The 24,289-nt window shown below is 45.8% G+C and overlaps 1 long non-coding RNA gene across 16 annotated transcripts in view; it reads right to left on the bottom strand.

Moving 5' to 3' along the window:
• Positions 1-24,289, bottom strand: part of LOC102555697 (uncharacterized) — a 60,913-nt gene that overhangs the window by 10,061 nt on the left and 26,563 nt on the right. For 2 of the 16 annotated variants that reach the window (XR_005503788.2, XR_005503789.2), the window contains exon 3: positions 16,270-18,636. The exons of the other annotated variants lie outside the window; for them this stretch is intronic. This is a non-coding gene — a long non-coding RNA (uncharacterized LOC102555697). The remainder of the gene's footprint in view (positions 1-16,269; positions 18,637-24,289) is intronic. 16 annotated transcript variants of the gene reach the window in all.

Genomic DNA, 24,289 nt, shown 5'->3' with positions numbered 1-24,289 from the left:
GGCTATAAGGAGAGTGTCTATGCTTCCTCCATGGATTCCGATGACCTCTTTGGACACAAAGTCAAGGGCCCTAAACTAGAACCATCTCTAGATTGATGCAATCCAAAAAGAAAGCTAGCAAATGAATGAATAAGAAGAGGGGTTGAGGGCTTCCCTGGGTGACCTGGGAGGTGAGGTAGAGCAGATAGTCACCTTTGTTTAAAGAACCCAGGTAGCCCCTCTCACTGTCCTCACAGCCAGTAAATGGGCAATGTGTTAATTCGTCCCCTCCCTGCTGTGTAGAGACTAATAGGTTCATGATGTCAGTCCTGGTGTCCACCCCAGCATCTCTCCTGTGCCCCATGGCCCAGAAGACACTCCACACATTTCTGCATGGATTCAAACGCAGGAGGAGGAGAGGAAGTGATGGCGTGTGGGTGTTCAAAGCCATGGAAAGAAAGACCACAGGAAGGCTCCCCTATGTGGGGGAAGCTGAGATGGTGAAGAGAAGTGGTGTCTTAGTGCACAGCATGTCAGCTGTGCTCACTGCTCCCTCCATTGCTGCAAGCCAATGAGCTGGGCTCTGCTGCAGGATATTGGATCACACTGTGAACCCTGAGATTGTGCAAGATCCTGGAAAACCCTGTTTCTAGTTGTGGTGCGCCTCAGCCCTTAGCACACACCTTTAATCCCAAACAACGAAGGTGAAGTTAGCTTGTAGAAAGAAGCAGCCATGTTTGAAAGCGATGTCTAATTGAGTGGCAGAGAAAGATTTGACAGAATGGGATATGCCCAACTCTTGCGAGAAGAGAGAGGAAAGGAAGGTAACTTAAGAGAGAGCAATGCAGAGAGAGAAAGAGGCAGTTTTACCGAGAGAGTTTTACAGAAACAGGTCGAAGAGAGAACAAGCTAGACACAGATGAAGACAGTACAAGCCAGTCAATGAGATGGGTCTGGAAGATTAGAACTGATTGCCAGATTTAGTTTGAAGTCAAGCAGAGCAAAAAGTCAAAGGCCAAAGGAGAAACAAGATTGAGTCAGTCAGCTTGCAGAGGAGTTTAAGTCAGAACAGCTGAGTCAAGCCAGCCAGCCAGAGCTCAGGAAGGACTAGAAAAAGTGAGCTTATTCAGCAGCATGTTTCAAGACTGAAAACATTCTAGCCCTAGATTTGATTGTATGGATGCTAGAAGCTAAGTTAGGGCTAGGTTAGCAGACCTAGGCAGTAAGCCTCAAAGACAGCAACTACACCAAGCAAATAAAAGTTACTTTAGCAGACCCTTTACAGTAAATGTAAATGGCTCTGTTCTCAGCTTCTATGGTGACAAGAGCTGGTGCTTCCCAGAATTCTGTCTTCTCTGAAAGAAAGGTTCCCTCAAGTATGGAATAGCCAGCACCCTGTAAGTTCTTGGAAATACATGAAGGAGGCAGAGTGTGGGCTTAAGGCAATGTGGAGGGCTGACAGGCTTAGAAAGACCTCCAGCCTGCCCCTCCCCAGCAGTGGCATATGAGACAAATTAGAACTATTAGCAGCATCTACGGTAGAAGGGCAAGGAATCCTCCAGACGCCCAGCTACCACCTTACATGGGTGAGTGTCACACCCTGCATAAATTCAAACAAAGGCAGTCTAGAAAGCAGCCCTTGAATCTTCTTTAAATGTAACAAGCTATAAACACATCCTTCCCTGTGGAGTGATCCGGGAAGTTACTGAGCCCACATTCCAATATCAGCAAAAGCTATTGATTGGTTCTTATTAAGTGCCCACATGCTCTTGGTACTGAACAAAAGATTCAGTCCCTCTTATAAAAGCACTCACTCAATGAGAGTATCAACATTATACTAAATCCCAAGATGACCCTCAGAGGCCACATCAGCGAAGACCTTGATGATTCAGAAAACAAGCCATTGCAGGTACAATTCCCTCCTGATATGACAGATGAGAGGCTCAATATTCTGCCCTACAAAGGACCCTGAGATCAAAGCATGCCTCGATAGCCACTGAAAGAAATTAAAATGTAATAGCGAAGGCTGGAGGGGTGGGTCAGAGGTTAAGAGTACACAGTGCTCTTCCAGAGGACCACGGTTCAATTCCTAGAACCCATGTCTGGTGATTCGTCCTGTAACTCCAGCACCAGGGGATCCAATGCCCTCTTCCGGTCTCTGCAGTCACATGTGCAAATGTATGCACACAAATAAATACTATAATAGGCCTTAAAATATAATAGATTTCCAAAGAGTTTCAGGATAATGGGATATTTCTGACCATCCTAAAGTCGAAGGAGCTCTTCTTTTTCCAAGACAGGCAGGATTATGGGAAGTACACTCTTGTCACTATTGAAGTGTCCTGTGAGAGAAGGGTAGCATCTCCCTGCTTTTCCCAAAAGATAGCAAGAATAATTAAAAATTTCAGACTGGGACAGAAGGGATCATCATAGGAAGAGCTTGTCCTCAAGACATGGACAGCTCAGCCTTCCCAAAGCTTTAGATATTGGTAACAGAAGTGGAGGTACTAGTGAAGGCATGTGTGTTAGCAAGCCGTATGTGCCATTGCCTTGATGGTTGTGCTGTTATATGGAGGGTATACAATAAGCCTTCGATTCAAAAATGGGCTCCTGAATTGTAAGTCACTTCAAGAAATAATCACAGGAAACATTTATATCTCTGAAATCTGAAGTCTCCTCCATCAATGTGTTGGGGATTTGCAATGAGGGAGATGTCACTCTCCAACAAGGAGATGATATGCCCATTGACTCCATTTCTTTCTGTCACATGAGAAAATGGAGAATAATGCTGCTCGGTCCACAGAGAATGAATCAAGGGTGGCACAGACACATGCCCTGCCCCAGCTCTGCTCTTCTGCCTGTCACCCTACTCACCAGCAGCTGATCAATGGCAATATGTAAATGTGCATCCAAGACAACGGACCCTGTCTGCCAGACTGGTGCGAGCCCCTCCCTCCAGGAACCCTTTTGTGTATCTGTGACAGAGCAGCATGATGAACAGGCTTCCCGACGCTCTCCATCTCATTAAAGGACAATCCTTTGCTCAATTCTTAATGGACTCTACAAATTGCTCACCCTCCCTCTGGTGCAAGATTATGATAATGTTATTATTTATCCCAGGAAGGAGTTGCCAAAACTGACAACATGATCTGCACCCATGACAGGTATGAGCAGCATCTCCCATGACATCTTAGGAAGGGGACTATCTGACATGTTGTTTGATCCTTAATTAGAAAGAAATGATTGGCTACTTTTCAAGCAGAAGTGGGAAGCCACGGCATATGCACGCTCAGCACTGAGAAGCCAGCAGGCTCCCCAGTGTGGAAGGCAAGAGCTGGGTGAGCTAATAAATGACAAACAACGCCCTCATGGTGGCAGCTGGAGGATCCAAGCCAGGTGTTTGTCATCATCCATTGACATTCGGATCATGAATCGGAAGTTGAGACACAGATCTCAGACTTCAATCAAATGATGTAGGCAGGTCTTCGAGTCTTATCAGTACCACCTGCCTTGTGAATCAGGCTGGAGAAGAAAGCAGTGGCCATGACATCTTTTCACTTCCAAGATTTTGCCTATCGTCACCCCTGTTGGTTACCCAACCTAACAATTGATCACTTCTTCCTTTATCCCATAGGCGATATCATCTGTACTGGCTGGTTTTGTGTGTCAACTTGACACAAGCTGAAGTTATCACAGAGAAAGGAGCTTCAGTTGAGGAAATGCCTCCACGAGACCCAGCTGTAAGTCATTTTCTCAACTAGTGATGGAGGGTGGGAGGACCCAGCCCACTGTGGGTGGTGCCGTCCCTGGGCTGGTGGTCTTGGGTTCTATAAGAGAGCAAGCTGAACAAGCCAGGGGAAGCAAGCCAGAAAGTAACATCCCTCCATGGCCTCTGCATCAGCTCCTGCTTCCTGACCTGCTTGAGTTCCAGTCCTGACTTCCTTTGGTGATGAACAGCAATATGGAAGTGTAAGCTGAATAAACCCTTTCCTCCCCAACTTGCTTCTCGGTCATGATGTTTGTGCAGGAATAGAAACCCTGACTCAGACACCATCTGTCACCAGATACTCATTTTCCTATTTACTTTACAAGTAGAAGCAGTTCTAGGACACAATCCTACAGTGAAACATTAGGAGATACATCCAGGAAGGTATGTGTGTGGGAAGTTATCTGGGCTTAAAAAACACAGAAAGGAAGAAGAGGAAGGAGCCAACAGGAACGTATTCATCTTCCCTTTGCTTCTCACTTTGTGTTCTGCAGACTTAGCCTCATTACTATTAAGATCTGCAATGCCTCCCCTCCTTCCCGCAAGCTCACGTGTAGAAGGCTTGATGATCACCACGACAGTGTTCAAAAGTAAATTCTTTGGGAGGCGATTGAACCGTGACGACTCTCATCTTGACAAATGACTTAATCTACTGTCAGGTTTGTAGCTATTGGGAACTAGGTGGTGGAGGCTCCTTGAAGGAGGTAGGTCTCTGGACCCACGCCACTGAAGTAGACATCTTGCTCTTCGCCTCTTATCTCCTCGCTCCTTTGTTTCTTCTGCCCCGCCCACCTACCTCTAGCTCTACCTGTCTCCATCATTTCTCATTGCCATGGGATGAGTAGCCTGGCTCCACAGCCTACTTCCCACCACACTTCTGCCTCACCTTGGGCTCAGAAATAACTAAGTCAGAGGACCACGGACAGAAACCATGATCCCAGACAAATCGCCCCTCCTATAAGCTGATTTTTCTCAGGTATTTTGTCAAAGCAGTGGAAACTGGATTGCACAGATGTGAATGGATGCTGAAGCCAGACCTGGGGGATGCGGGTAAGCTACGATCCTGCTAAGTCTGCCCTGCAATTTTCTACCTCTCAACTGCAGGTTAGGAAAGCATGTGCAAACTGATAAAGTCACCTTCGGGTGCTTCTGTTTTCCTAGCAGCCAAAGCATCTCGACGACTTGCTGTCTCCGCTCATCTTTGGCCTTCTAAATTTCACGTCCTGAATGGTGGGTGCCTATCTGGCTCTGATGCAAGCTAGACCCAGGAAAGATAGAGGGAAACACCTTGTCCTTCGGGAACACACAAATGGGTGGGGAAAGTGTCATGGAGTCAGCCCCTCCTCCCCTATTAATTACAATTTACAAAGGTATATCGTCTCTAGTTGCTTAGACCTTTCAACCACCAAGATGTTCCTGAAGTCTTTGCCTCCATATTATAATTAATTCATTCCATTTAAGAGAGAAAAGATTGTAAGAACATCTTTCTATTCCTTTTTTTTTAAAGTATATGTATATGGAGAAGGCAAGTATATGTGTATGAGCGTGTAGGTGCCTGCAGGGTCCAAAAGAGGGAGCCCAATCTCTTCAAGCTAAAGTTACAGTCTATTATGAGGAGCCCAAAGTGGGCTCAAAGTATCAATCACTCTTAACAGCTGAGCTGTTTTCCCACACCCGTTTAAGGAATGATCTGTAAAGGTGATGTTCAAGCTTAACATACACAAGAGTTTTACAAAATAACATTAGCAAGATGTCACTAGGAAAGAAGAATGCAGAATCTACTAGAAGAGATATTTAGACATGTCTTCCTTCAAGAGTCTGGTCCAGATACAAGAGATGCAAAGACTCTTAGGAAGACATTTACATCTACCACTGGATCCTGGAAGCCATGACCTCGACTAACTCAATGCTTGTACACGCACAACTAACCAACTCACACAAAAACGAATGACCACCATCCCCATTCTGCATAGCTCTGACATAAGGTCTGTGTTAGCCTAATTGAAATGTAATTTGTACTCGGTCAGGAATCACAGGAGCTGCTTTCTGGCAGATTTCATATCTGATTACTTTCAGAGACCAAAGGGGACAGTTGGGAGCTGAATTTATGGTCACTGGGTACCCTCTGAGCCTTGGATCTACATCAAAGCCACAGGGGCAGGAAGCAAATCACTATGACAACCATTTATGTGGCCAAAATGGAAAGGCAAGATTTGATGGGGCAAAGTAATGCCTACACCTATAACTCTAAAATACACGGTGAAGTTTATGTTTGGATTTGTTGTTTAAGACTGAGCCAGGCACCTCCCCTGCCTCTAGCTGTGTGTGCATGTGAATAAGAGGGACCATAATGAAACCATGAATAATAAGTAAAGGACGTCAACGGGAATGCCACAAGGGTTCCAAATGCTCTAATTCATAACCATACACAACATGCACGCGCCACTCCATAGGCAATCCGCCTGCTCTTTCCCACTGTTTGTTAACCACTTTCTCTCCCTTGAAATATGTGCTGCCAAAACCCCCACAGCAAAACACTCAAAGCGTCTGGATTCGGCCTGCTTAAAACAACAAGGCAGACAAGTAATGGGTTATTTCCGTGCAGGCCCGGCCACGTCTGCCAGTAGTAAACCCTAAACTGCCTAGGAAGGGATGACAGTCTCAAAAGCCCCTTCAAATAACCTCCTTTCCTTTTGCTCCCCTAAAAAGACACCACGTAAGCAGTACTGTAATGAGTAGGGGAAAACAGGAGACCAGCTGCAGAGCGTCCTTAGCCACTCCTCTGCCCTGAGTTTCCAAATTCTAAATCTCATTTTTAAAAGGAGAGCCCTCTTCCATGAGTAAATAAAAAGGATTGACCATTCCTCTTTAAAAATATTTAGGACTATGGAGAGAGAGAGAGAGAGAGAGAGAGAGAGAGAGAGAGAGAGCGCACAGGGATGCGCGTGTCACAGCAATTAATGATAAAAGAGGGTATGAATTTGAAGATGAGTAGAGAGGGGAAGGCAGGAAGGTTTGGAGAAAGAAAAAGGAAAGGAGAAATGTAATTAAAAATTAAATTATAACCTCGAAAAAGAAGAAGAGAGCAAAGTTGTCCAGCAGGTATGAATGCACCTTGAGTCTATGAAACACACGAATACCGTGAGTGTGAATTACACTAGCCAGCAGCCCCCATCTCAAGAGCACCCAGTACTGAGTTGAGTCTATTAATGTATCTGGTGTCTTCGTTGGCACTTCTGGGTGAGGAACTTCAGCACCACCCTTCTTGATCCTTGCCTACACTAGAAAAATGTCCCTCAGCTAGAGCTACAACTCCCTCCAGTCCCCAAACATGGCAACCCAGCAGAGGATCATACACGGCATGAGCTGCCTCAGTCCCCACTGTACTTTAAGCTACACTGAAGTCTGTCCCATCTCCAAACTCTGAGTCCCACCAGCTTCCCAAGGCACCAGACTTCCAAGCTGTGCCCTAAATCTCAAGAGAGCACTGGGGAACCAGCTTCCTTCCATTTGCCTGAGGCCTTCTTGGCTTGCAGGTCAGACTCTGTCCCAGAGACAATGCTCAAGTGTCCTTGTTTTCCCTTTTCCCACTTCCTGAATGACAAGACACTGGACTTCTGCCTTTGAGCCACTGTCCTGACTATCCTGCATACAGGTTTACATAGGGAATGCAGACTCCCCAAATTGGCGGCCATGTTTGTCCTAGGCCAAATGTCCTGCCTGGCTTTCCTGCTGACCCTGAGGCAGAGGAAGGCTTCTTGGCCTCATGGAATGTGTTCCTATTCCTTCTCTTTTCCCCCAACTTGTGATAGTGATAAACATAAGATTCCCACTCCCGCACTCCACCCCCACCCCGCACCCCAGCTGTGCCTGCAGTAAGGCCACCTCTCGTGTTCTCCGAGGGAATTCTCTGGATCTCTAGTGACTGGGGCTGAAAGGCCAGAGCCTGTCACTCACTTTCCATAAGGACTCCAAGGTTGCATTAACTACCCCACACTGGTCCTCACCCTCCTCTGTGAGGCCATCCATCTCCTAAGACCTGGTTTCAGTACAAACTTTATCACAACCACCCCACTGTATTCCATGGGTCACCAGCATTTCATTCCCGCCAACAAGAACTCCACATCACACTTAAGCTAGGGTTTTGCAGAACAGATCCCCAGATCTGTCTTGGGGTGTCTGAGTCCTAGGACTCCTGTTGGAACAATTTGCACATCATTCAGGGTCGTCAGGGGGGTAGAGGCCACAGCTGGCGTGTTAGATAGAGTCCTCATCACCATCTGAATACCTGACAGAATGACAAGAAGAAGGGAGGCTCACAGTTTCAGAGGGTTCAGTGAATGGTTTCTTGGCCCTGTGCATGACTGAGAATCATGGTGGCAACAGCAACTGTGCTTTGCTTCTTAGCAGATGGGAGCAAAGACAGGGTGCATTTTCTCCTTTTCCCCTTTCACTCTATTCAGGCCCTGAGTCTGGGTGATGTCACTTCCCATAGTCAGGATCTATCTTCCCTTGACTCATTTAATCATCTCTGGAACTTCTGTCATAGACACAGCCAGCATGTGTCTCCAGGGTCTCCTAGGTGATTCTATCCTGCCAATCCAATCCTGCCAATGAAAGTTAACCACAATGCCTGGATTTGATTGGAAGCCATTTTGTCTCTGCTGTAATTTCATTTCATTTTCTCTTGCCAGGATTTTTATTTCCTGGTCAGTACTGAAACAGAGAGAGACTCCTCTACCCATTAGGCCTGAGTCCAGAGACATGACATGGGGGCTGGAACTGGGGAGGTGAGGCACAGGAGACAGCTTCCAGTGCATGTATGTGCACATGGTCCTGTGTTTCTCCTGCCTGGGTCTAGAGAGGGTCTGCCTGGGAATGGTGGCAGCTGGCACTAAGGGAATGGCAGCCCAAAAGGAAATACTAGTCCTACAGTTCAAGTTCCAGGCCACAGAGCCTATGTGAAACAGGTAAGGCTCCAGAAGCTGGCTTTGTACCAGAGGCTATACGTTGAAAAGTGTGCTTTGACTGATGTCCACAGAGAAGACATAGACGTGGGCCATACCTTGCCTCCCATATAGAGTTGAAAACAGTTGAATTGGGCCATATGAACCTTCCCTAGCCACTAGAGCCATTGCTATCCCTGAACAGTTGGCCAGAAAGGGGATGACCAGGCTGTGGAGGAGCAATAGCAACAGATTCCGTCTCCCTGGGTGGATCACAAGTATCTGGATCACAACAAGGCAAGGTCAGGGTAAACCACATGTTCATGAAGACTGGGAAGGTTAGAGTACACACTTCAGGTGCTATCATAGCTAGATAATAACTGAGAATGGCAGACAAACTAGTCAGGGAGCGCTAGGGATATAGAACAGCCTGGAGTGGCCTTCACACTGCTTAGCCCAGCTCAGCTGTGACAGAGATGAAGTAAGCTAGACAACCCAGACAGCGTTCCACTTCCTTCTGGAAGCCAGGGCCAACCAAGGCCTGGAAGAAGGCAAGCAGGGAAAACCTGGAAGGACACAAAGAAGGGCAGAAGCCTAGGCTAGATCACTTCCCTGGGATGTCAGTATTAGTGGCTACTGGGCTGGAGCCGCTCTTGGATAAACCAGGAAGGAAATGCTGCATTGGTTGGGAGCCCTATTAGCACTTTTTTTGGTGTGGGAAGGGGTTTATGATGGGGCATGCTGGTCTTGTATGTTTGTCATCCTTTCTGCCTCATGGAAGACTCAATCGTTCCATTATTTCATGAGGCTAGGATTCCATCTCCCAGTCGGTTGCCTGTCTTCTCATCTGTGAGGAGGAATTTGATGTTTTAACTGCTCAGACCACATACCCCAGGTTCTCCTTCCACAGATGCTAGAAACTGGTATTCCTCCATCATAGTACCCCACCATGTCAGACCCAGCACCAGGGGGCCTCTTACAGTGCTGCAAACCAAGATGGGCACTAGCGATGTTGGGAGTGGTACGGTCAGTAGAAAAGACTATGTTGACCATCAAGATCTCCTCATATTCACACAGACCTAATCCTTGTCTGGCTCCAGAATCTCCCAGATGCTCTTCTGGACCAGAGACTTATCACTGACAGGTACTTATCCTCACTTTCATCCTCTGCCACCATCTGGATTGGCTACTGAGCTATGGGTTACTGCTTTAGGCTCACCTCTAGCTTGGGTTAGGACATCTGAGACTTCTTCCTAAACCAAGCGACAAACTTTGACTGCCCACAGCTCGGATGATCACTTCCAGTGTCTACTATTGTTGCTAAACATAGAATTGAATAACGGTGTCTTCTAGGGATAAGACTGTTGATATTATATGGAGCAACAAGAGGACACTGCACATCACTATCAGGAAGTTACTTCTACCACCCTACTTGAACCCCAGGGCTGCAGGAACAAGGAAAAAGTCAAAATTACTAGAACTTGGAGGCTTGGAGAAAATTTTGTCCAGAGCTAAGACTAATACCTCTGAGGAAGAGGCCTCACTGTGAAATCTGAGCTTAGCAGAAGGATTCTCCTTGGGATTCTAAAGAGACAACCTTGGCCAGTTGCTGAGCAACCAGAACACAGCCAATTCTGCTAACTCTGGGGGAAACCGTAGGCAGATCCCAGTGCTGTGTCTGGAAGCATCGTCACCACCAGCAGCTGCTTAAGCATCATGGTAGGCTGATTCTCGGGAGTGAGCCATCTGCCAGATGCTCTAGTCCTCTATCCTGACAGAGCCTCACAGAAAGCAGTCAGCAAAAGCAGAAATGTGACTTACAGTGCCCCAGCCCCAGCAACACAGAGCAGGATATAGAAGGGAGGGGTTGAAGTCAAAAGGATGGCTTGAGAACTGGCACAGAAAGCATGAGATCACTGTGTAAATCCAAACAGTAAAGTTTCAAGACAGGTGAGAAACGAAGAGATGTTCCAGCCAAGAGATGAGCATAAACAGAACAGGGCTTTGCTGGTGCTCTGGGCTGACTGAGTCAGGACTCGTGGGAATGGGGAGCAGAATGGCTCTGGAATCCTGCCCTTTCCTAAGGATCTATAGGCAGTTGATGGTTGCTGGGACAGAGGAAAGAGGGAGGGGAAGAAGAGAACTTTTCTCTAGTAGTGTAGTTCTCGTTAAGCTGCCTGTGCTCCTGTAAGTAATCCGGATTAAACTAACTGGGACACACACATACACATGCACATGCAGAGAGAGAGAGAGTACATGCACATACACATACAGAGAGAGAGAGAGAGAGAGAGAGAGAGAGAGTACATGCACATACACATACAGAGAGAGAGAGAGAGAGAGAGAGAGAGAGAGAGAGAGAGAATTGGGGAGATGCTTAGAAAGGGAAAAGGGATTGATGGGAATGGGAGAAGGATAAAAGAGGGTGGTATAGCATACATACCATAATATAGAAGCCTTACATGGGAGACACTTGTCAACCACCAGCTTAACCAAGGAATAAAGGAAAGTGTCCCTGTTATAATTGTGAGCTTTATGAAGCCTTTAATATGCAGAGCAAATATTTTTCTGGAATTCTTAACAAAATTGTATATCCTCGGTACAATCGTGAGCGAGCCCTCCCTCTAAAGGCTAGGGTTGAAGATTTTCCTCCACAATAGCTGTCCAGGCTTCAAAACTGTAAAGGTTGCTGTGCAAGCATGAGGGTTTGAACTCACATTTAAAAAGCCAGGCATGGTGGCACTTACTTATGATCCCAGGCAGAGGCAGGGGACCACTGAGGCTTGCTAAGTCTAGCCTAGTCAGCGAAGTCCAAGCCAGTGAGAGGTCTGGTCTTAGAAAACAAGGTAAAAAACTCCATAGGAGCAACACCCAAGTTTACACACACACACACACACACACACACACACACACACACACACACACACAGAGAGAGAGAGAGAGAGAGAGAGAGCGCACAGAAACACAGACAGACAGACAGACTGACTGACTGACTGACTGACAGAGCCATGCACATGCACTTTCACATACAAGTGTGAATGAAGATCATGGGAGATAAGAAAAGATCAAGGAACTCAAACTGAGAAAACAACAATTAAAGTCAACGTGGGACTCTGTTGGAGGAGTCTGAAACAGGAAAGGGAAACTGGAGGAAAAGTTAGTGAACTCTAAATAAGAAACAGTTTAGTCCATGGGTTGCCTCATTCATTGTTCATATCTTGGTCATAATAATTGTCCCACATTAAGTAAGGAACAATCGTTATGGAATAAAGGAATTCTCTATGCTATTTTTACAAATTTTCAGTAAACCTAAAAATGAATTCAAACTTTAAAAAAAATATTTTAAGCACCAGTGTTTTCACATGGGTAGGAGTCCTGTGAGACTTAAGTCATCCTCGCAATATTATCGAGAGAAATATGTTGGTCCATGTGGCCAATTGTGGTAAATAAGGATGAGGACCACAGTCGTCATACCAAACAAGTGGGTTAGTACTGAAGACAGATGCCATGGGCAGGTCCTTGAGACAGTGGGGCTCCATGAAAGAGAGGTGAGAGGTCATCAAAGACCAACACTGTCAACTTCCTTTGAGCCAAGGACCTGCCCAGTTTATAAGACAGAATAATGGGCCTCCTTCAGGGAATCCACTCCAGCAATACCTGTTCCCAGAATCCACACCTAGGTCATCATTTCTCTACCTTCACAGCCACATAAATCAATCATCAGCCCTTGACTGTCTCAATTCCCGTCAGCCTACCCCTCCTATTAAGATTCCCTTTTAGCTGTAAAATGACCAAAGATGACTGGCTGCAGACCTCTACCTCACCTTCCCATCCCATCAAAGCTATTCTCAAGATGACATTGCACAGCATCAACCCTTGTGGGCACACATGTTCACTGAGACCCAAAACACCCAGGCCTACACTGAGCTAAGCCTCTGCTCTCTGGCTCTTTAGATGTGTGTGTGTGTGTGTGTGTGTGTGTGTGTGTGTGTGTGTGTGTGTGTGTGTAATAAGTATATATAGATATATAATCACTGTGCATAGAAGGTCCACCTGAGGTTGGCGCCACAGTATTGTAGAGTGATTCACTTTCCATTGCATGAACTTAGGCAACAGAATTTACTGTTTGGCAGGAAAACTTTGACTTTTCCAAGAGCTTTGCAGGAAGTCTATATCAGATTTATTCTAATGTGCATTCGTGCAAGGGCAGACTCCAGCTGATAATAACTATCATTTATTATAATCCCGCCATCATCTATGTGAAAAGTGGATCAGATGTTGAAGACTCACATTTCGATACCTGAGAGTAGGCCTGGAGTATTATGTGTTAGCCAATATTAACTATCCCTAAATTGTAGTGGAAAGTTAATTATATACTCATGATAGACATATCAAAGGTTTCTATTAATATTAATGTAATATTTTAGTGAACTACAGACCAACTGGTAGTGCTTGGGAAACTTGCTGAACTAAAACCAACATGGACCCTGTCCACAAGGAGTCTGTGAGGCAGGCAGGCAGGCAGGCAGGCAGGGAGGGAGGCAGGCAGGCAGTCAGGCAGCAGGCAGGAAGGCAGACAGGCAGGGAGGCAGGCAGGCAGGGAGGCAGGCAGGCAGGGAGGCAGGCAGGCAGGCAGGCAGGCAGCAGGCAGGAAGGCAGACAGGCAAGCAGGCAGACAGGCCGATATGACTCACACGCCTATAATAAATTCATAATTGGCCAGATGTGCGCTCAAAAACAGAACCAGAACCTGGAGCCAGGTATCGACTTTATTCTTGATAATTGAGAACCTTGCCACACAGCACATTGGAGGTGGTGTTGATTGGGGGTGGGAGAGAGAGAGAGGTGTCATGTGGGAGAGAAACAAGGAGGAACAGAAACTAGACAGAGGAAGTTAACATCCAAAAGAGGAGATGAAAGGCTATCTCAGTGTTAGAATGTATGGTGAGCATTCTCAAGGCCCTGGACTCAATCCCCATCATCCCCAAAACTAATACATTAAAAGCACACAAGCTACACCTCCTTACTGTGTCCCCTGGCCTCAGTCACGCCAGGGGAATATCAAGGCTTCTACAAAATGGCTGCAATACTGATCTAGACACAGAGACACCTTTCCTGGGTGGCTCCCAGCAGATAACTTATATGCTGCGGCCTGCCTGTCCCCAAACAAACCTGGAACTCAGAATCCCCAGCAAGACACTCCAAGAGACCGAATCAGCCCTGGCCTCCACCAGTACAAAAACCCATGACTTTACTTAATAAGGAGGAAATAAGACAAGAAGCAGGCGGTCTGCAGCTGTTTTTATCTAGTTCTCTTCAACACTCAGAGACTGATTAGGCGGTTCTGACTTGTACCCCACAACAGTTTTTTTTTTTTATTTTCCCAGATGATCTTCCTAATCAGCAGGGTCTCCTCATTGGTCTTTAATGATTTCAGGAAGTGGAAAAAGGATTTACTGCCACTTCCAGCAGGACACTAAAAGGAGCTAGAGAGGAAAGGGATAAAGCAAAAATGTCCCAAGCATCATGATGCATGCATTAAAAAATGCTACTTACTAGACAAGGCTGGCGGTGTAGCCTATGACCTCAGATACTCAGGAGTCTGAGATCAGAAAATCAATTTCAAGGCCAGCTTGGTTCAAAGCTAACCAGGAAGGTTAGAGAGTCTCTCTCTCTCTCTCTCTCTCTCTCTCTCTCTCTCTCTCTCTCTCTCTCTCTCTCTCTCTCACACACACACACACACACACACACACACACACACACACACACACACACACACACTAAGTTTTGTTTTGTTTTGTTTTGTTTTGAAGTGCTAGGGAATAGGGCTTAGTGGTAGAGTATTTGCCCAGCATGCGTGGAGTCCTGGGCTTCATTCCCAAACTTCAAAGAAAAGTAAAGTAAAGAAAAGAAAAGGAAGAGAAGGAAGGAATAAGAAAAAGAAAATAAAGAATAAAATTAATTGAGAAATATTGCCTATTGGCATCTACTTCTTACACTGTGCTCCACCATGGTAAAAGATTCACACGGATACCTAGACCTTCCAGACTAGAGGTTGAAATATCCCTACAGGCCCTCCAACAAGTCAACGAATTTTAAAGACCTTAGTATGCTGTGTTGAAAGCCTTCCTACTGGGCAAGGAAGATAGATGGCTCAGCGGATAGAGCGCTTGCCACACAAATATGATGTGTCAGCTAGTTTTATGTCAACTAGACACACGATAAAGTTGTTTAGAAACAGAGGCTCTCAGTTGGGAAAATGGCCCCGTCCGATTGGCCTGCAGGCAAACCTGTGGTGTGTTTTCTTGATGGATATGAGAGGGCCCAGCTCACTGTGGGTGGCACCGTGACTGGGATGGTGGTCCTGGGTTCTCCAAGAAAAGAAGACAGGCTGAGCAAGCCATGCAGAGCAAGCCAGTAAGCAGCACTCCTCCATGAGTTCTGCACCAGCTCTTGCCTTCTTGTTCCTGGCCTGACTTCCTCCAGTGATGGACTGTGATGGGGAACCATAAACTCTAAAAGATAAACTCTTCCTACACACATTGCTTTTAGCCATGGTGTTTTATCGAAGCAATAGAAACCCTGACTAAGATGCGTGGGGATCTGAGTTTAGATCCCCAGAACCCACAGAAAGCTGGACACAGTAGTGTATGGCTGTAATCCCAGTGCTCCCACTGAGAGATAGGAGGTAGAGGCAGATGAATTCTGGGAAACACCAGCCAGCCTGGTATGCTAAGTGGTAAACAAGAAACCCTGTCTCAAACAATATGAAAGGTGAGGACGGACACTCAAAGCTGTCTCCTAACTTTCATAAGTGCGCCATGGCATGTGCAGGCTCATACTCAGACACATGTGACACATGCATACACACATACAGGGTGGGAGGCAGAGACAGAGGCGGACAGAAAGAGAATCAACTAAATATTAAAAAGGACATCCCCCCACTCCCAACATCAGTGGCTTCCTCCTCCCCTCCAGGCCCTGCTCCGTGAGAATTTCCCAGCATTTTGCAGCTGAAATTGGATAGCACATGCATTTGTTTGCTCTTTTACTCATCTACTTCCTATACTCCTTTACTTTTTGATTTGCCTGTTTACCATTTCCTCTAAGAGACCAACAACTCCTTGAAGACAAGCACCCTGCCTGTCTAAAACATGCTTAATTCTCAGAGCTCGCAACGGGGCACCTCTAGGTGGTGACATTAAAAACTCTGGAAAGCAGGAGAGAGGATCAAAGAAAGAACAACCTGGACTTTGAAAGTGCAGTAATTCTGAATACAGGCTCTATCGCTGAGCTGCCAAGGTTTGACCTCCAATTCTGCCCATCACATGCTACCCCCATCCAAGGCCTCAAGTCAATCTTCATGAAAAGGGGGTTATAACAGCTGGTCTAAAAAGACTTTTAGAGGGGGGAGGATCAGGAGTTCAAGGTCAAGCTTAGCTGCATGGAGAATTTGAGGACAGCTTGAGCTATATGAGACCCTGTCTCCAAAGAACTTGAACTTGTATGTGTAAGACACTCGGTGTCTAAACCACTGTAAACATTCATGAGCTCTTACGTTATGGACCAAGCTCTTACCTGGCCTTCTTGGAGCAACGCAGTCCAAGAAGAAACATGACAGATCTCCGCACACAATGGATGTGTTCTTCCACCTCCAGACATCTAGAATAACAACCTCCAATGAAGCCGATGCCACTGACTGGTTTACAAGCTGGGAAGGCTTCTTCTTGTAATTCTAATAGCATGGGAAAGGGATTCCTGGGGATATGAGGTAGTGGGGAGGTGAGGTCCACCTGGGTGCCTGGGAATTTCCAGCTTGCAGTCTCCACTGAAGATGTCTGTTTCCCAGCTAGACAAGCTTGCCGGTGCTTATCTTTAGCAGCAGCATCAAGCAAGTCAGCATGCATCCTCTCACCATTGGGATGTCTATAACTCACGCCTCAACTTGATGACAAGGAGCCTTCCAGCAATTCTCTACTCTCCTTCCTTAAGTGTGCCTCATCCAACTTGCAGCAAGAAGGACAGGCACTATATTTTAAACTGGCTTCACCAGACTTCCAAAAGCAAAGACAATGGGCATGTTGGCGAAGTTCACTTCTGATTTCTTGGGTCATAACAACCGTTATACATATAAGCATCAGAATGGACAATAAATGTCCAATGTCAAAAACTTTAAAATTACTTAGACACTGACCACAGTACTTAGATTGGGGGAGGGGGCGTTTCTGATTTACAAAATAATAGATAATAATAAGCCTTCCTTTGGAAAAAAATAAGATCTTGCATAAAATTTGGTTCCGATACCCTTTTTGGCAAGGAGATTTCCCGCTACAGTCTGGATGTAAACTAGTCATTAAAGCCTTGTCAGAAATATTTAACTCAAAACCAGACTTGGTTCAACAAAAGAGGCTGAGGACAAAGATCAAAAAAGCACGCCAAGATGAAAACGCACGACTTCCCAGATTCTTCTAACTTTACGCATCTAGAAACAGAAGGAAGTGATAGATGGGTACAATTAAGAGACTCTATGTGCCATTTATTAAAGAGTGTGTGACACGCAAGTGTATGGATTTCCACCTTAACCGATCACAAATTTAATCAGAACAGTTAACACTTTGTCTCAATGGTGCTTTAGAGAATTCAAGTATTGACCGAAACATATTTATGTGTCCTTTCATGGCAATCCATTTTAAGAATCTTTGATTTCTTCTTTTTTAGGAAGGAAGGGGGAGAAAGACATTTAATTGTGCCCTCAATATTCTAACAAGAAACATAAACTTGAAATCATATCTCTGTTCCAGCTCAATGAAGTAGACATGCAATTTACAAGAATTTAAAAGAATTAATCACAGATGCAAGAATGTGGTCCACAGAGACTTTTAACCAAATAGTAACACAACTCACTCAGCTAATTCTGCTTGTGCAAAGGGGAAAATGTGTATTTCCACTTGCAGGAGAAAATGAACACGAGAGATTTTTCAAACATAAAAACAATGAAAATATTATAATACCAATGGCCATTTGTCAAATAAATGCCAGGCATTCCACTGAGAGCTTTGGGTGCCAATTCTATCGGCTGTCTATCTGTCTGTCTGTCTGTCTGTCTGTCTGTCTGTGTTATACTACCTGCATGTGAGTTCCAAGAATTGAGCCCAGACCATCAGGCTTAGCGACGAGCACCTTTACCGTCTGAGACATCTCTCTGTCCCCAACTCACATTTATCGAGGACGAGTCTCTGTCATGAAGGTTTGTGGTCAGTTGAGCCATTGCCACGACTTCCAGTCACCACGTGACTTTGTCAAAGCTTCACTAGATTGTATAGAGTACACGTTTCCACTCATTTGCTGCAGGTCTGGCCTGGTGACTTTTCCGGTCAATTGAATGTCAGGAGACAGAGCTTCCAACAGCTTTGAATAGCTTCCCTTAGCCTCTTGTTCTTCTGTCTTCTCCCCTAGCTGACAGGCTCAGAAAGTGATCTTCTAAGTACAGAACTTAGTTAACCTAGCAGGTAGCCAAGCTTTGGACAGAGTCACATGACATTATCTACGAAGATCACATTTGGGAACCACTCAAAATTAAGCTATTTTTAAAAGTGCCCCCAAACCTCTCATTTTAAGTAAGTTCATGATTTTGTGTTGGGTCAAATTCTTAGCTGCTCTGTGCTACCTGTGGCTCATGGGCCTAGGATTGGAAACACCTGGAGAGTTTAGATGGACTACCTAACCTCAGGTCATGAGCAAGAAAATATTTTATGCTAAACATCACTGAGATTTCCAGTTTGTTTAATGTATAACGTCATTGCATACCAAGCCGACTAATTAAGGATATGTGCTTAAGGTTGCTGTGGCAATGTACACAATCTGGGTGGCTCAGTTCATCATCTCCTTTTCATTCAAGCCACAGGTTCAAAGTCAAGACATCGACAGGTTAGTTTCTTCCAAGGCCTATCATAAAGAGAATGGGGGGGGAGGTCGGGGGAGAGTGTCATGTACAAATTCACAAGACAGACAATATAGTTTTAAATAATTAAACTTTTAAATAAATGAGCCAAGATCTCAAATAAGAGCCATGTGAGCAAAGCCATGGGGAAAAAAACAAAAACATTCTGCAGGAAACGGATGAGCATTTGCAGACTGGCTAGCACATGAAGGCCTAATGCCGTCACAGAGATAAAAAGAAATTCAAAGTGAGTCCAGTCTCAGATTCCAAGGGGAGGCGACAGATGTGAGGGAGATAACATCTACCAGGACAGATTTTGTCTCTTGTGATTTGCTCAGCCATCTCTGAGATGCGACCCTTTATGAGATGGAAAACTTGTGCCCAGGACCTTCCCCAAGACCAAGCAGCTTCCATATAATGGGAAGTAGACCCCTGCATGTCAGGTGACAGAGGCCAATCAGGATCCATCACACTGTGCTGACTCCCAATGCAAAAGGAGAATGAAGGCCATTATTTTAGTAGAACGGTTACTATGGTTACCACCAATACCCAGATCACAAGATGCTTCTTTGGACAATGCATCTCGTAACAACTGAGCTTCTTCACAATATCCCCTCTCTTATGATGTCTTTGTACAAAAGGTGTTAGAATGAACGTAATGAAACTGTTGCTTTTAAAGGCTGGAGAATGGCCCACTATTAGCAATTTCATGTTTTAACTTATTTTTTCAGTAGTGCAAACAAACATATGAACTGATGGATAAATAACTGTGATGTGAACAGTGTGTAGTGCCTTCCGGATGAAGAATTGAACGTTACTGGTGTTCCAAAAGCTCCTGAGTCCAAGGATAGGCAGGGGTACATGAGCTACCCTAAGAGCAGACGTAAAGGTCACCTATCCTTGAGGTGTGTGTGTGTGTGTGTGTGTGTGTGTGTGTGTGTGTGCACAAGTACATATATGTAGGTGTACATGCATGTATACATTCAAAGGTATAAAGGTCAATGTTGGATTTCTTTTTCTGTCATTCTCCACCTTTATTTTCTTGAGACAGGGTCTTTCACTCAACCTGGAATTCACTGATTCAACCCAACGCTGGCCAGCACCCGCCTGTCTCCATCCCCCAATGCTGACACTACCGGCATGGCCCACCACACCCAGATTTTTGTGTGAATGCGGGTGATACAAACCCAGGTCCTCATGCCTGTGTGGCAAACACTTTACCAGCTGAGCTATCTCTCCAGTCCCATAGAAATAAATAACATCCTTTCGCTGTCTCGTATGCTAAGCCCTACCTCCCCAAGTGCAGGCATCTGCTCTGAACAATGATTCTGAGCTCAGGAGCAAAAAGAGGGCCAGAGGGATGGCTCAGAGGGTAAAAGAGCTTCCTCTGGAAGCGTAAAACCCTAAAATAGGCTCCCAGAACTCATGTAAAAAGTCCGACGTGGTGGCACAGGTTTGTAATCTCGGAATTCCTACACGGAGATGGAAGAGAGATGGGAGGATTTGTTGGGAGTTCACTAACTGACCTAGATGTGATGACCGGCACAGAGGCATAAGCAAAAAGCAAGATATTGCCTCAAAACAAGGTAGAAGAAAAATCTGTCCTGTCACCTCCATACGTGTGTCATGGCAAGTACACATACATGTACACACACACACACACACACACACACACACACACACTGAATTTTTTTTAAAGTAGGAGGAAAACCAGATAAACTGCTTCTTTAGCGCCCGCAACGGTGTTTAACTCCCAAGCCGTTACAGCCATTTATCACCACTCTCCCACAAGACAGCTCCGAGTCTTGATAAACGGTTGCGGCGCGGCAGCGCGCCTTTCTTGAAGAAAACCCAAACTTCCAGACCCAGGGGGAGAATGAATCGTCTCATTGTCCATTGTCTTGGAGCCCAAAGTAGCGGAGAGGTGAGGCTGTGAGCTGGCCTGTCCCAGGGTCACCAGGCTCTGGGCCACGAGGCTTTCTCTGAGCCAGGTACACGTCCAAGCGCAGACTCAGACTGACAGCTGTGCACCTGCCTGTTTGGTTTGGCTCTCGGCGAAGCAGAATGGAGGCTGGCTCCCAACACAGCTTAAACACAATTAACTTTTCATTTGATGCAGTCTGCCTCTCTCTGCTCTAATGTTCCCTTAGGACCCAGGATCCAATAAAGTCCAGCATGTGACTAAGAAACCCAGGCAGGGAAACTGACCAAACATTGTTCAATGCTATATTGCAAACCTATGGGAAAGGAGTTTAATTAAAGGCCACGGCAATTCTTAGGGGAAATGTTTCTTTTATTAACTGTTCCTGTCGAATAAAGCGGGTTTAAACAATCCCTGACTGCCTGGAAATTGTGTATGCCTCAGATTTCTTTTTCCTTTTTTTCTTAATCTCTTCTGCTGCCTTTTTTTTTTTTTCTTATTTGGTCATTAGGTAAATCAGAAGTGTCTGAGACCCAAGAAACTCAATTTAAGTACACTCATTCCACATTTATAAATACGAGCAGATGACATTTAAGACGCACAGACCGACAGGGACAGTTCTGAGTGGGAAATTGTTGTTCAGCATAAAGTAATACCACAAATATACAGAGGCGTATCTGTGGATCAAGTTCAAGGCATTTTAGTGAAATGTATGCACAGCCTCCATGCGGTTAAGACATTTAAAAATGCAAAGAACCTGCAATTCTTTGTTGCTGAAGTGTAATAAAACCCCTCGTTAGCATCAGTGACATGGTAGCATCAATTGCCAAGGAGTGAGCGGGCAGAAATCGGATTGGAAACAGCGCATCTGATGAGGTAAAGAAATTGGATTTTTAAGTATAATTGGAAAGAGGAAATACCACTGAGGAGGGAAGATGAGAACATATGAATTTTTAAAGCTTAAGGAGAGGCAGGCTGTATGTATAAACACAAAACTGACTCGAGATCAGGAGTGCTGTCCCACAGCGGCACACTAAGTTCAAGGTCCACGTCCGATGAAGATTCGCACGTGGGGGAGGTGCAGAGGTCACAAAGGGGTAAATGTAAAACTGTGCACATCGAATTCGTTTCTCAAAAAATGCCAAGAGACTATGCAAAGAAGTGCAATGAAGTGTCTGTCACTGCGTGAATACAGTAACAGTCCAGCACTCATATTTTGTTACCAATAAACACTTCCTTCCATTGCTATGCATTGTACAGAACCCACCTCCTGGGCAGGCACGCTCTGGGGAATCCCTTCTTTGCCTAATCCTTGGGAAAGGGGAGGTCTGGAAGCAAGAGGGTATTTATAATGACAACGTTGGCAACTCCCTCGTCCCACAGGAGCCTTCTGAAATGTGGCTGTGCAGTCCCCCATCAGGGGACAGAGTGTATTGAGGAAATTCCTGAGCTCAGCAGGCCACATGAGTGCTTTGACCACTGTGATCCAACAGGAGCGACACCACACAGCTATGCGCAGAGCTCTTAACAGGCCTGGGAGCTTCTATTTCCTGCTTCTCAAATGTCAGCCTCCATCCAGAAAGAGACCATTATGCCTGAAGAACATGAACTAACTATGGGGGGAGAGCTTTGGAAGAGATTCAGCAGTCAGTGACAGCCATTCATACAGATGGGCAGGCAGGCAGGCAGGCAGGCAGGCAGACAGACAGACAGACAGACAGACAGACAGACAGAGACAGATGACAGTGAGCACTGCAGCCCTAAGCATAACTGAGAAAAAGGCCATGTTTGGGAGAGGGGAATTTTTAAAAAGACTCTTTTGTGTAGGTTTTATGCAAATTAAAAGGAAAACACGAGGGGAGCAGGAGGCACGGGAGAGCATGGGCGTGAGCGTCTCTATGAGACAGCCATTTGGGAATCAGTCATCAGTCCTGGAAGCCCAGCTATGTGCCTCAGGTCAGATTCAAACCGCCCCAACAAGTGCTTCCTAAATTCCCGGGTCACAAGATCTGAAGGTTTATTTTAAGCTACAAGTCGGGTTCTGTGCTAGGCAGAAGCAGGTAACTAGAACTCTGACCTATATGTGCATGTCAGCTAGAAAAACAGTCAACTGCCTAGGTGGAATTCCAAGATTTTTTTTTTATTTGAAAATTTCAACTACGAAACTTTTGAACACTTCCTCACAAATCTCAGTGCCACCAAACGCTGCCCTAAAAGTCAGCGTTCTTTTTTTTACTGTGCAGAGAAGCAAACTACACTGGAGGCCACCTGCACTGAGGCCCAGCTGCCTGCGGGACCATTGGGGATGTTAACAGATCCCTACCTCTCCCTTCAAACCTGCTGAATGCCAATCTGTGAGAATAAAGCCATGACACCTACATCGATGCCTCTGGATGCCAATGGGGCTACATCCTAGGAAAGGCATTGTAACTTAAACATATCCTAAGCTGAAACGTATATAATACACCCACTACTGAACATGATATCTTAGCAACAAGGAAAGCTGTGGCGTGTTTGAGGGGTCCCCTCACGGTGTCCCGGGCCTCATAGATTACCTCTTGACTGACAATGGGATTTCATTCTGGAAAACCTCCCATAAGTTGAACATAGCCCGAGTTGAAGATGTATTTAATAAAGGTGCCCTACTGAACACAGCAGCTTAGCAGCAAGCTTTGTGGAGCACTAGGGGAGTCCCATCGTGACAGAATGGCTACCTGGTGGCTGTCACTCTCTGCTGCTCTGGATCATGAAGACACATCGAAGCAAATATCTCAAACCCAGGAAAACATCCAAACCCAGAATTTGAAATCTCCTGAATATGTATCATTTTCGCACCATCGTAAAGTCAGCCCAAGTTGAACCGAGTAAGTCAGGGACCACCTATTTTTAACCCCCTCCCCCATACCATCACACATAAGTGCCGACTTAATTACCCCTCCTAAGCTCTGAGCTGACTTATTTTCAGGGCAATTTCCAAAGGACTCCAGGAAAAGTTTTGGGAGCTGCAGATACTCAAACTTGTTGATGGGATTTCATCCACTTCAAAAGAGACACTGTTTGGTGCCCCTTGTCCGCACTTCCTTCAGCTAAGCAGACAACCTATCTATGAGGCAACTGGGCCTTACGGATGCTAGCAGACCTCGAGTCTACCAGGCTTTGTTCTGAGGAAGGAAAAATAGAAGTGAAATGTAATTCACCCTGTCTCAATGTAATTGGTGATGACGACAATCCTGCTTACTGGTGATGGTGGCAGTGGTGTGGTGATGGTGGTGTGGTGATGGTGGTGGTGATGGTGGTGGTGGTAATGATGGTGGTGGTGGTGGTGGTGGTGATGGTAGGGTTGGTGATGGTGGTGGTGATGGTGGTAGTGGTGGTGGTGGTAATGATGGTGGTGGTGGTAATGGTGGTGGTGGTAGTGGTGGTGGTGGTGATGGTGGTGGTGGTGATGGTGGTGATGGTGGTGGTGGTGGTGGTGGTGGTGGTGATGGTGGTGATGGTGGTGGTGATGGTGGTAGTGGTGGTGATGGTGGTGGTGGTGGTGGTGATGGTGGTGGTGGTGATAGTGGTGGTAATGGTGGTGATGGTGGTGATGGTGATGGTGGTGGTGGTAACGAAGGTGGTGGTCATGGTGGTGGTGGAGGTAAAGGTGATAGTGGTGGTGATGGTGGTGGTGATGGTGGTGATGGTGGTGGTGATGGTGGTGATGGTGGTGGTGGTGGTGGTGGTGATGGTGATGG

The sequence above is a fragment of the Rattus norvegicus genome, chromosome 4 (genome assembly GCF_036323735.1).
Source record: "Rattus norvegicus strain BN/NHsdMcwi chromosome 4, GRCr8, whole genome shotgun sequence".
Taxonomy (NCBI): Eukaryota; Metazoa; Chordata; class Mammalia; order Rodentia; family Muridae; genus Rattus; species Rattus norvegicus.
This window is presented reverse-complemented; position numbering and strand designations above follow the sequence as displayed.